This window comes from Astyanax mexicanus, chromosome 17 (assembly GCF_023375975.1).
Source record: "Astyanax mexicanus isolate ESR-SI-001 chromosome 17, AstMex3_surface, whole genome shotgun sequence".
NCBI classification, from domain to species: Eukaryota; Metazoa; Chordata; class Actinopteri; order Characiformes; family Acestrorhamphidae; genus Astyanax; species Astyanax mexicanus.
In genome coordinates this window covers 1309590-1323670 of record NC_064424.1, presented here as the reverse complement: position 1 = coordinate 1323670, position 14081 = coordinate 1309590, and the positions used below count along the sequence as shown (strand labels likewise).

The following is a 14081-nucleotide window of genomic DNA, read 5'->3' as shown; positions in this document are numbered from 1 at the left end:
TATTATAAGGGGGTTTATTCTACAGTTGGTTTGCTTTCTTCAACTTGAAGCTTTTTCTCATTGGCTTAGTTGGGTTGAGTTGGGTTGGGTTTTGGTGTGGTTTAGTTTGGGTTTTTGTGTGGTTGTGTTGGATTTCCGATTGCGTTGGGTTGGGTTTTGGTTTGGTTTGGTTTAGTTTGGATTTGGTTTGGTTGTGTTGGATTTCGGGTTAAGTTGGGTAAGGTATTGGTGTGGTTTGGGATTTGATGTGGTTGTGTTTGGTTTTGGATTGGATTGTCTTCTGTTGTGTTGGGTTGATTTGGGTTTGGTGTGGTTGTGTTTAGGTTTCAGGTTAAGTTGGGTTGGATTTTAGTGTGGATGTGTTGGGTTGATTTGGGTTGTGTTTTTTGTTTTGATGTGGTTGTGTTTGGTTTTGGATTGTCTTGTCTTGTGTTGGTTTGGTGTAGTTGTGTTGGGGTTGTGTTGGGTTTGGTATTAGTGTAGTTGTGTTGGGTTTTTGATTGTGTTGGTTTGGGTTTGGTTTTGGTGTGGTTGTGTTGGGTTGAGTTGATTCTGGTTGTGGTTTGGGTTTTGATGTGGTTGTGTTTGGTTTTGGACTGTCTTGTCTCGTGTTGGTTTGGTGTGGTTGTGTTGGGTTTGGTATTAGTGTAGTGCATTGGGTTTTGGGTTGGTTTGGTTTAGGTATGTTGGGTTTGGTTTTAGTGTAGTTGTGTTGGGTTTTGGATTGTGTTGGGATGGGTTTGGTTTTGGTGTGGTTGTGTTGCGTTGAGTTGATTCTGGTTGTGGTTTGGGATTTGATGTGGTTGTGTTTGGTTTTGGGTTGGATTGTCTTGTGTTGTGTATGGTTGGTTTGGGTTTGGTGTGGTTGTGTTGGGATTGTGTTGGCTTGATTTACTTTTTTTAGTTTGGTCATGTTGGGTTTGGTTTTGGTATGCTTGTGTTGGGCTGTGTTGGTATAATTTTAATGTATGTAGTGTTTATTGGGTTAGGTTTTTTTTGTGTGTGTGTGTTTGGTGTGATTTAGCTTAACTCAACTGGGTTTTGGTTTAGTTGTGCTGGGCTGTGTTGGTTTGGGTTTGGTTTTGGTTTTCGTATGGGTGTGTTGTAATTTTTTTTTTCTTTATTTAGTTGAGTAGTTGTTGCTTCTCATAACCTGGATTTGAACATTACTCAAATATTCACTATTCACTGTATACCTGTAACTCTACCTCTTCACTACTTTACTTTAACTGATGCTCTCAAACACTTTATTAAGAGACAAGAAATTCAAGTAATTAACTCTTGATGAGTTCAGCACAGCTGTTAACTGAAAGCCTGAATTCCAGGAGACTTTTCCCTAGGAAAATGTATTACGGTTTGTTTAACACTTTTTTTTTTTTTTACAAATATTTCCATATGTTTTTCTTCATCATTTGGATAAAGTTTAAACATTTTAAATAAGGTGTATTCAAACTTGTACTGTATATATACAGTATAATATATACACAGTGTATATGTGAGTAGGAAAAATTGAGAGAGAGAGAGATAAAGAGAGAAAGAGAGAAAGAAAGGGGAGGGAAAGCAGTACAGGGTGAACACAGAGTTTCCTGTACTGGGTCTCAATCAGAGCAAACGGACAGATTAGTGAATTGATTCAGCGCAGTGTTTACCTAAGAGCACAGAAATTTCCCTTCACCCCGCCGCCGCTCTTATCTCTATTATTCCAGTTTGTTTTTTAACAAACAGCAGATTCGTAATAAGCGGCCGGGTCCTCTTTGCTTACTTTAGGTTTGCGAATAAATGGCCATAAAGCATTTAATTTCAGACTTTTTAACTGTGCGTAATAAATATTTTCAGATAATAACTGAAGGTGAAGTCGGCTTTATGGCGCCGTAAATTAGCTGCCGCTTTTTTATCAGCATATTCGCAAGCTGTTTAACTAGCACACAGATGTCATAATAACGTCCTGAAGAATAACCTTGTTGTTGCGGCGATGGCTGGGCTCTCGCGCAGCCTGTGAATCTTTAACTGTTTAGTGAGCGGCCGGGCGAAATTTCCCCAGGCGTGACTGTCACGCCGGCTATTATTCTTCTGCTTGACTCCCATTCACTCTCCGCTCGGCCATTCTAAAAGCTTTCTTTCTTTTCCGTCATAATTCACTCACATTCGCTCACACTCGCGGCCCAAACTGCCCCCCCATCCCCCTTCCCCCGCCTCCACAACCTGAATAAAAAGAGAGAGTGAGCCCATTTCCAGACTAGAGCAGGATATCTGATGTTTCGTACGATGTTAAACAGCATTTTTAATAAGTTTTCACTGCTTAATACAAACTGGTTCAGTTTATTTATTGGAGCTGTGAGGGGCGGGGCTAATAAATGATAAATTAATTACAGGAAGAAGGTTCTGTGTTACAGACTAGTGAGTATTTCAGTGTAGTTTATCATGGTATCAGCAGCAGAGATTGAAGATTAGCATTAGTTAACAGCTGTAGTAATTATTATATTACTGTTAATAAATCAGGTTAAACTGCACCTGAACAGCCGTTTAGCTCAAACATGAGGAGCATATTTGAAAGTCTGGTCGTATCGAAGATCAGAAACTACTTATATCAGGAAGTACCTTTCAACAAAGAGGAACTGCTTGAATTTTTGCACCAGGTGTGAAGCAGCATAAAGTTATCCAAAAGCAGTGTGTAAGACTGGTGGAGGAGAACATGATGCCAAAATGCATGAAAAAAAACTGTGATCAAAAACCACCAGGGTTATTCCACCAAATATTGATTATTGATTATTATGAACTTTATGAATATGAATATGTTTTCTTTGCATTATTTGAGGTCTGAAGCTTCAGTCATTTCTCATTTTCTGTAAATAAATGCTCTAAATGAGAATATTTTTATTTGGAATTTGGGAGAAATGTTGTCTGTAGTTTATAGAATAAAACAACAATGTTCATTTTACTCAAACATAAACCTATAAATAGCAAAATCAGAGAAACTGATTCAGAAACTGGAGTGCTCTCTTTAATTTTTTACACAGCTGCACATTTAGTGTCTCTAACTCTTTTATATTTATAATCTTAATTAAAATTTTCTGTACTTGTTGTAACTTTGGGAAGGACAGTAGCGTAATTTTAATCCTCTGTGTGTCCTGTACATATTTGTGTGCATCCCTGCTATAAAGCATCCACTGCGTATGATTAATAGAAATAAAATATAAAAGCAGTGTATTCTCTTTCTATCCCTTTCTCTAAAGGTTTCAGTCAATAATCACTGATGAATCCAGGTCTTGGTGAAAAGCACTTATCCTGATCCTGCTAAAAACGTAAGAAACGGTCGGGCTCTCAGACTCGAACCCTCGACTAGTGCTGCTCTAATTCCTGTTGGCCCCGGGGCCACAGACACGCCGGGCTATTGTGAGAGGAGGACCTTTTACTGTCCGAATGCGAGACGCTGTCTAACCGCCTCCTTTAAAAACCATCTCGTCCAGCGTTCACTCTCGTTTTAAACAGAACTGCGGCGGGGAATTTATTTTTTGTTCGTTTCAGATTCTTGCATCTGACTTTAACACTTTAATGTCATTTTTATGGGAAAAGCAATGTAATTCTTTCAATTATTAATAATACGTTTTTGTTTGTTTAGGGAAATAATTGAAACCATTACTGTTTTTCTTTTTCTTCTTCAAGTCCATAGTTTTTGAAATATGCACTATGCTCTATCAATTTTTTTAAATAATTTTATTTATATTTTTTCCCATTTTCTCCCCCATTTACATGGCCAATAAGCCAACTCACTCACTAGGACTCCCCCTATCACTAGTGATGCCCCAACACACCAGGAGGGTGAAGACTAACACATGCTTCCTCTGATACATGTGAAGTCAGACACCACTTCTTTTCGAGCTGCTGCTGATGCAGCATTGCCGAGCAGCATCACAGCGCTAACGCTCGGAGGAAAGCGCAGCGACTCAGTTCTGATACATCAGCTCACAGATGCCCTGTGCTGCAGACATCACCCTAGGAGTGATGTGGGGAGAGAGCGCCATCTACCCACCTGGAGGGAGCAGGGCCAATTGTGCTCCCTCTGAGCGCCGGCAGCTTGATGGTAAAGCTGCATGAGCGGGATTCGAACCTGCGACCACCCGCTCATAGTGGCAGCGCTTTAGACCGCTGGACCATCGAACTTTTAACACGACACTGTGTATACACCTGCATGTTGTATAAATTTGCATAATTAACCCGAAAAAAAAATCTAAAAAAGTAATCAAATCATTTAATTCTTTAAGATTGTTCAATTAAAGCACTATGTAATTGGAAAAATTAAAGAAAAATGAATAAATAAATACTTTTACTAAAGTAAAATACTAGTAAATACTAAAATACTAAAGGCTGAATGATATATAATTCCAGTATTATGCACAACAGTCACATAGTAGGAGATGCAATTTTACATAATGCTAATTTAATTAAGCTCATCAGGCTTTTGCTGATCGATATGAAAAAGGAAAAATTGCACAATTTTATTTCCTATGAAAACAAAAACTAACAGAGACTGTATATATAGACGCCATTATAATTTATTTATGGAGATTCATGTAATCTGCTGGTCAGTGCAGTTTTGTTTTCCCACAAAATCTTACAGCACTTCATATCTTACAGCTTCCCTCTGCTGCTGACTGCAACTTTTATGGAGATGAGGATTTCATTTTCCAGCGGGACTTGGCACACTGCCCACACTGCCAAAAAAAAGCACCATTTGGTCTTATTATATAATATAAACATTTTCTCTGAAACACTGATTTTTTTTTTTTAACTGGCTGTAATCCATAATCAATAAATCAACAATAAAAAAATAATTAAAGCTTAAAATAGATCACTATGTGTTTAATACATTTATATAATATATGAGTTTTACATTTTGAATAAACTGAATTACTGAAATAAAGTAACTTTTCAATATTATTCAAATTTGTTTTCAATATCCTGCAGCCCTAGTGCTATGCTATGTGTACATTTACACACAAACACACACACTTACACAGCGTTAAATCCCCAACAGGTCGGAGCGTGTGCGTGTGTGTGTGTGTGTGTGTGTGTGTGTGAGGCTGGTGAACATTTCTGAAGTATTATTTGATTAATGCTGGGAGCTGCAGTGTGTTTAGACAGGGTCGTAACCCCTGGGCACCCATTTAATCAAATCTGCCTTTTTCTCAGCTCACCCAGAGGAGGTCAAAACTAATACAGCCGCCTCCCTCTCTCTCTCTCTCTCTCTTTCTTTCTATCTCTCTCTTTATATCCCTCTCTCTCCTGATTTGCGCTCACTGTCCTCCCACCTCCCACTATATTATTCCACTTACTCTCCATCTCCCATTCTCTGCTATACCAGTCCCTGACATAAGGCTACATTCTCACCGAGGGTAAAAGTGACCCAAATATGATATTTTTAATCTTACGTGACACAGATGTGTTAATCAATTCTGATTTGATATATTCAGTTCATGATTAGAAAGTTTTACTGTAATTTACTAGTGATTTACTATGATCAGAACAGCACTGCTGAGGTAAATGTATAATCAGAATAGCTTTACTGCTGAGATAAGTGTATGATTAGAAGAATAGCACTGCTGGAAAAAAATGTATGATTAGAACAACAGCACTGCTGAGGTAAATAAGTCAATGCTAGTCTTCTATGATTAAAAGAATAGCACTGCTGAGGTAAAGGTATGATTAGAATAGCTTTACTGCTAAGGTACATATATGATCCGAAGAATAGCACTGATGAGGTAAATGTGTGATTAGGACAATAGCACTGCTGAGGTAAATGAATGATTAGAACAGCTTTACCGCTGAGGAAAATGCACGATTAGAAGAATAGCACTGCTGAGGAAAGTGTATGATTAGAATATCAATACTGAGGTAAATGTATGATTAGAAGAATAGCTTTACTGCTGAGATAAGTGTATGATTAGAAGAATAGCACTGCTGAGATAAATGTATGATTAGCATATCAATATTGAGGTAAATGTATGATAAGAAGAATAGCACTGCTGAGGTAAATGTATGATTAGAAAAATAGAACTGCTGAGATAGATATATGAGCCGATGAATGGCACTGATGAGATAAATGTATGATTAGAAGAATAGCACTGCTGAGGTAAATGTATGATTAGAATAATAGCACTACTGAGGTAAATGTTTGATAAGAAGAATAGCACTACTGAGGTAAATGTATGATCAGAAGAATAGCACTGCTGATTATTAATGCATTATTAATGCATTATTACTAATCATTATTAATGCATGATTAGTATAGCAATACCAAAGTAAACGTATGATTAGTATAGCAATACTAAGGTAAATGCATGATTAGTATAACAATACTGAGGTAAATGCATGATTAGTATAGTACTGCTGAGGTAAATGCATGATTAGTATAGCAATATTGAGGTAAATGCATGATTAGTATAGTACTGCTGAGGTAAATGCATGATTAGTATAGTACTGCTGAGGTAAATGCATGATTAGTATAGCAATATTGAGGTAAATGCATGATTAGTATAGTACTGCTGAGGTAAATGCATGATTAGTATAGTACTGCTGAGGTAAATGCATGATTAGTATAGCAATATTGAGGTAAATGCATGATTAGTATAGTACTGCTGAGGTAAATGCATGATTAGTATAGTACTGCTGAGGTAAATGCATGATTAGTATAGCAATATTGAGGTAAATGCATGATTAGTATAGTACTGCTGAGGTAAATGCATGATTAGTATAGTACTGCTGAGGTAAATGCATGATTAGTATAGCAATATTGAGGTAAATGCATGATTAGTATAGCAATATTGAGGTAAATGCATGATTAGTATAGTAATACTAAAGTAAATGCATGATTAGAACAAAACTCCTGAGGTAAATGCATGATTATTATAGCAATACTGATGCCTGCAGGATATTTTCAGGTTATTTACTTTATTGAGTGCCATTATATTGCATATGTAGTCCAAAGTATTCATTGTTCACTATGCAACCGAACACAATGCGTCAGTAAACGGCGATACGTGTCACTAGGACTTGTGTTTACGTGTGTTTTCATGTGTTTTTGAGGCTTTACACCTCTTTTTGTTTACTCGGTGTTAAGTAATTATTTCACGGCACGCCTCCATTGACCCCCCACCCCTCCACCACACGAGCCACCAGGGAGCCACTGACCTCCGCGGCCAGAAGAAGCCCTTATTCAGCTGGATATTATTTAGTCCTTTATCTCGCTTTCCCCCCATTTCCCCCATCCACCCATACACTCATCCAATAGCGACACTTCAGCGCAAATATCCCTCTCTTTTTTTTTTCTTCTTCTTCTTCTTTTTCATTTTTGAATATATTAGCCCGTGAGACAAATACACGCTAACAATCTTGCGTTAATGATATGCTTATTTACTGTACCTTCTGCTGTCCAAAGCCAACTCTCTCTCTCTCTCTTTTTTTTTCTCTTTCTCTCTATCCGTCTATTTCTCTCTCTCTCTCTCTCTCTCTCTCTCTCTCTCTCTCTCTCTCTCATCCTCCCATCTCCTTGCCTTTGCTCCTGCTGATGTCATCATAATTTTTAACCAATAGTGCAATATTAACATTTTCCCCCTGACTTTCCTGTTTTTTCCTCCTTTCCCCCCACTTTCAACAGGCCAATTACCCTGCTGGCCCCAGCCAATTACATTGTATTTGTTCAGGAGTTTTCAATAATTCTCTCTCTCTTGCGCACTCTCTCTCTCTCGCGCTCCCTCGCTCTCGCGCTCGTCCCCTCACTCCGAGCAGAAGGTGCTCGGCCGTTAGCCTGAGCAGTAATTGCTAAGCATTGATCTAGTAAAGGGGTAAATGAAGTATACTTGAGGCAGAGAGGGGTTTGAACATGACTCCCGGAGTCTCGGCGGTGATGGAGTCAGCACAAAGCTGAAATAATTACCTCCGCAGAGCTGCGTTCATCTAGCCGTCTCTCGCTTTTAATTAATCCTTCACGTCCAAAAGCCACGAGCGAAAAACTCCGCGGGCGTGTTGACGTGCTGCGTTTATTAGTCGATACATGTTTTTCAAAATCAGATCGGCCGCCGAAACAGAGCGCGACGTACAGCATCTGTAACTCTGAGGACCAAAAAACACAAAATAATAAATAAAAAACAACAGCAATCGCCAAGAAACAAACTTTCTCAGGAGAATTTTAGTTAGAGTAAAGAATAAAGTTGAAGCAGAAGTCCGTAAAGTGGAAATATTGGGCTAAAATCACTTTTTGCATGCTTTTGTATTTCTATACAAAGCACTATAAGCTCCAGAGACCCAGACTTTTGCTTAGTGTGAATATTAAATGTATCCTAGCTATTTGAGATGAGCAGGACCTACCAAGTATAAAAACTAAACTTTGTCTTTGAACAGGAAATCGTTTATGCAAAAAAAAAAAAAACAATGTCTTTATATGGGGACAGTAGTAAAACAATTAAAAATTATCCTTGCCATTTGGGATCAGAAGGACCCAACTCTACAGTAAGTAAATGAACTACTTTTAGAAATAAAATTCAATGAGAATGTTTGTTACCTGGACCATTTATCTTCCTGGACTGGCTGTAAAAACTTTTGATTGGGATTCCTGCCATCTGTTTTATTAATCATTTGAGTATAATGTTGTTATACGTTTTAAAAAATTATTATAATAATTTCTTATCACGGTGCAGAGAAGCAGAACTTTAATGTCCACTTATGAGGACGTAAGATCTCGAGAGGATAAACACTATAAACTAGTGCTGGGCAATACCGGAAAAATCATATACCACATTTAAGAATGTTTTCAGTTATTCTTTGAATAATATGACTATAACAAATAATATCATTACTTACTTTTTTCCAACTTTATTTCAAAGTGACATTAAACCAAACTTTCACAAATGAGAATTACTACCTTTTAGTGCAGCAATATATATGTGGATATATCAAATGAAAACAGATGAGGTAGATGCAGTAGCTCATTTTTTTTAAAAGAACAATGCGTCTCTATTGTTCAGCTCTCATGAGTTTAATAACGTAAAGCAGCGTCACGTCTTAAAACCACATTATGAAGCTTTTTTTGTGAAGATTATTTTATTATCACTTATATAAACCGAGTTTATGCAGTGACCACACCAATACATTTCATCATAACCACTTTATATATTTGCATGAATAATTGATGAAATTACTGTAGAAATGATAGAGACGATAGAAGGTAAGTAGCAGATAGACACTTTTCTATCATCCTCACGATATTTATCATCATATCACACAGCACTAATATAAACATTATAAACACTCCAAAGTAGTGGAAAAATATTTAGTTTTGTTATTTTTGTGCACAATAAATGCAAAAGTAAATTTATCTGTGATTACTGAGTATGACGCGATTCGAAACACATGTTGTTTAGAAAACATTCTCCTAACCAAAAATTGTTTGCTGATGAGGGCCAGTTTCATCATAACATTGTTGGCGGTCTGCCAAAAAACTACAAATATTTAAATGCAGTAAAAGTAAATAGAATGTAAATATAAAAAGGAAAAGGAAAACATAAATATAGTAAAGGTTCTTTTTTTTTAATAATATTTCGATATCACAATTTTTTAAACTGTGTGTGTGTGTGTGTGTGTGTGTGTGTGTGTGTGTGTGTGTGTGTGTGTGTGTGTGTGTGTGGAGGACACAGGGGGAATAAGAGAGATGTCCAGTCTGCTTGACTGCGTTTATTAAGAGTGCAGGTGCAACCCCTGTCTCACTTTCAATCTCTCTCTCTCTCTTTTCTTTCTTTCTTTCATTCTTTCTCTCTGTATCTCAATCACACACACACACACACACACACACACACACACACACACTATACACACAGGCTTCTCCCACATGTGCAGCGCTGTAGGCCGCAGTGGGTCAGGGCTGTGAGTGACATGGCTGAGACCGTGGGACACACACACACACACACACACTTGCGCTTTGACTGCAGATTAAATTTCTCTAAACGTGGGAGGTGGACTGTACACATGACCCCTATTTAATTAAAATCACAGGAGTGGACCAGAGGAGTGTATCTTTCATTTTGTGCTCACGGTGCAGCAACACGAAACCAAGCCAGCCAGGAGCTGAGGAACACCGTTCCACTGTTCTACCTCCTCCCTTACTGAAACCACAGGGCCTACAAACACCTACACTACACTTACAAACACCTACAAACACCTACAAACACCTACAAACCCCTACAAACATCTATAATACACTTACAAACACCTACACTACATCTACAATACAATTAAACATTTAGAAACACCTACAAACAACTACAAACACCTACAAACATCTATAATACACTTACAAACACCTACACTACACCTACAATACAATTAAACATTTAGAAACACCTACAAACAACTACAAACACCTACAAACATCTATAATACACTTACAAACACCTACACTACACCTACAATACAATTAAAAATTTAGAAACACCTACAAACAACTACAAACACCTACAAACATCTATAATACACTTACAAACACCTACACTACACCTACAATACAATTAAACATTTAGAAACACCTACAAACACCTACAAACACCTACAATACAATTAAACTCCCACAAACACCTACAAACACCTACAAACACATACAAACCACTACAAACACCTACAAACACCTACAAACACCTGCAATACACTTAAACACCAAGAAACACCTACCCAAACCTACAAACATCTACAATACACTTAAACACTTACAAACACCTACAAACACCTACACTACACCCACAAACATCTATAATACACTTACAAACATCTACACTACATCTACAAACACCTAAAGTAAAATCAAACACCTACAAACAACTACAAACACCTACACTACACCTACAAACACCCACAAACACCTAAAACCCCTACAAACACCTACAATACACTTAAACACCAAGAAACACTTACCCAAACCTACAAACACCTACAATACACTTAAACACCTACAAACACCTACACACCTACAATACACTTACAGACATCTACCCTACACATACAAAGACATATCTTACACTTACAAACACCTACTAACACCTAGACTATACCTACAAACACCTACAATACACTTAAAAACCTACACCTACAATACACTTAAAAACACAGACAAACACCTACAATACACTTACAAACACCTACACTGCACCTACAAACACCTAAAATACACTTACAAACACATACAAACACCTACACTGCACCAACAAACATCTACAATACATTTAGAAACATAAAAACACCTACACTGCACCTACAAACATCTACAATACACCTACAGACACCTACAATCACCTCCACTGCACCTACAATACACTCACAAACACCTGCACACACCTACAAATACCTACCCTACAGTTACAAACACCTACACTGCACCTACAAACACCTACAAACACCTACCCTACACTTACAAACACCTACACTGCACCTACAAACACCTACCCTACACTTACAAACACCTACACTGCACCTACAAATACCTACAAACACCTACCCTACACTTACAAACACCTACACTGCACCTACAAACACCTACAAACACCTACCCTACACTTACAAACAGCTACACCTACACCTACAAACACATACACCTAACAAACTACCTTTCACTGAATACCAGAATTCTTTAAATACCTGATCATTTAGTTAAACATAAAAAGTTACTGTGTTAATGCAAAACAAAGAACATAAAAGCTCTGCTTGTACTCTAAAACCAGGACACTTTTTTATGAAAAAAACTATGTTTAAGAGGGATAATGTAGAATTTATGAATTCATGCCACTTTAAATCACATTAAATATGGATCCAAGGCATCGTTTTTCAGTTTTTGTTCACTAATTTCATTAATATTTCATTAATAATTCATTAATATTTCATTAATATTATTAACTGACCCCTCAGTAAGGGCTGGGGTCCCACGCCGGGTATTAGAGTGGGTGAAATCTGTTTTCCCGCCGGTACTTTAATGGTATTTTCCAGGTCCCGGGTGTGCGCCTCGCCTCCTGAGCAGACAGGATGGGACGATTAATTAACTTTTATAACATCGGGAGGGAAAAACAGGATGTTTTCACACACCGTATTGTTGGAGTGAAAAAAGGGGGGCTATTGTTCGAGAGCGCGATTGTTCTGCTGTAGAATCGAGATGACAAGAAATAGGTATATTTAAGCCCAAAGGGAAAAACTCGGCCTAGGGCTGCTTTTTTCCCCGCTGTAATCGATCCGAGACGGGCCAAAGGGAAGGAACTGGGCTAATTTAGCTCGCTTAAGACAATTAAAGTATTTTGTGCGAGCGCTCTGCTCGATCTCGCTCTGCGTAGAGCGCAGAATCAATTTTATTAGTGTTGTTTTAACAGGAAAAAGAAGAAGTGGAGCAGAGTCTAATGCAACTGAGCCGAATAAATAGACTATTTAAAGTGTTACTGTGAAAAAACAAAAAACAATACCACACAATACACAATAGAGTGTTTGGGAGAAACTGACCACTTTGAGAAAGCACTTAAAAATGATGATTTTCTTTGATTTTACCAAATTATAAAACTGTTTGAAGCAGCATAAAGTTATCCAAAAGCAGTGTGTAAGACTGGTGGAGGAGAACATGATGCCAAGATGCATGAAGAAAACCAGGGTTATTCCACCAAATATTGATTATTTCTGAACTCTTAAAACTTTATGAATATGAACTTGTTTTCTTTGCATTATTTGAGGTCTGAAAGTTCTGCATCTTTTTTGTTATTTCAGTCATTTCTCATTTTCTGTAAATAAATGCTCTAAATGAGAATATTTTTATTTGTAATTTGGGAGAAATGTTGTCTGTAGTTTATAGAATAAAACAACAATGTTCATTTTACTCAAATATAAACCTATAAATAGTAAAATCAGAGAAACTGATTCAGAAACTGAAGTGCTCTCTTCATTTTTTTCCAGAGCTGTATATATATATATATATAGCCATTCTTCTGTTATCAGTGTTATCAACGCCACTGCTATGTTTTATCTCTCTTTCTTTTTCTCTCGTCTCTCCTTTTTTCTTTCTCTCTCTCTCTCTCTCTCTCTCTCGTCTCCCTCGTTTCTTCCTCTCTCTTCTTTCTTTTTCTCTCCTTTCTCTTTATTTTTCCTTTCTCAGTCTCTCTTTTTTCTCTTTCCCGTCTCTTTCTCTTATTTCCCTCCTTTCTCACTCTCCATCTCTCTCTTTTCTTTCACTCTGTCCTCTCTCCTATCTTTTTACTCTTTTTTTTCTTACTTGTCTCTCTCTTTTTCTCCCTCTCTCTCGTCTCTCTCTTTTTTTTTCTCTCGTCTCTCTCTTTTTTCTCCCTCTCTCTTCTCTCTCTTTTTCTTTCTCTCGTCTCTCTTTTTCTTCCTCTCCCTTTATTCTCTCTCTCTCTCTCTTCCTCCCTTCTTTTTCTCGCCCCTTTTAATAAACTTCTTGTTGGTGCCGCGGCGGCGCAGGCAGACAGACAGCATGATTTGGTGCCTGTGTTTAATTTGATTTGGTGTAATTAATTTGCCCTGTGTGTAGACACGCAGTCAGAGGTGTGTGCGAGAGTGCGTGAGAGTGCGTGAGAGTGCGCGAGAGTGCGCGTGTGACCCGGTGGCGGAGTGCGTGAAATAAATCATTTCTGTCAGAGCCTACCACTCACTTTAATTAAAAGCATGGCGCTCCGCAGAAGACAATTACAGCAGCGATTGTGACAAAGAGGTGTATTAAGGAGGACCAAATGTCATAGTGCACATTATCCAGAACCCGGGGCGGACCGGCGCCGCGCTAAACACTCGCCACAACATTAGGAACACCCCCGAGAACGGTGCATGGCTGCGTGTGTGTTTAATATACAGTTTTATTTTATATACAGTACAAACCAGCTAAAGTCTTCTTCTCATTCAGTGCGTTTCTTTCCTTCATTTCATGATTTCATTAAATGCTTGTAAATTTAATATTAAAGACTATATTAAAGCTCTACAGATTTATTTACCTTCACTCTACATTTTTAAAAAGTGTTAAAAACAAAGCAGAATCTGTTTTCTACTTTAGATTCTTCTAA

At 37.7% G+C, this 14081-nt stretch overlaps 1 protein-coding gene and 2 long non-coding RNA genes across 6 annotated transcripts in view; 1 reads left to right on the top strand and 2 right to left on the bottom strand.

The window, feature by feature from the left end:
- LOC125782504 (uncharacterized) overlaps nt 1-14081 on the top strand; it is a 123260-nt gene that overhangs the window by 50661 nt on the left and 58518 nt on the right. The window lies entirely within an intron of this gene.
- The window catches only part of dacha (dachshund a), a 259029-nt gene that overhangs the window by 199961 nt on the left and 44987 nt on the right, over nt 1-14081 (bottom strand). The gene's annotated exons all lie outside the window — the stretch shown is intronic.
- LOC125782502 (uncharacterized) lies at nt 9249-11774 on the bottom strand. Of its 3 annotated transcripts, none has more exons than XR_007425208.1 (4): nt 11481-11774; nt 10504-11386; nt 10353-10402; nt 9249-10261 (listed from the first exon to the last, which is right to left on the bottom strand). It is a non-coding gene; the product is annotated as an uncharacterized LOC125782502 (long non-coding RNA). The 3 variants fall into 3 exon arrangements; XR_007425209.1 differs by having other exon boundaries at nt 9249-10402; nt 10504-10991; nt 11123-11386; XR_007425207.1 differs by having other exon boundaries at nt 9249-10402.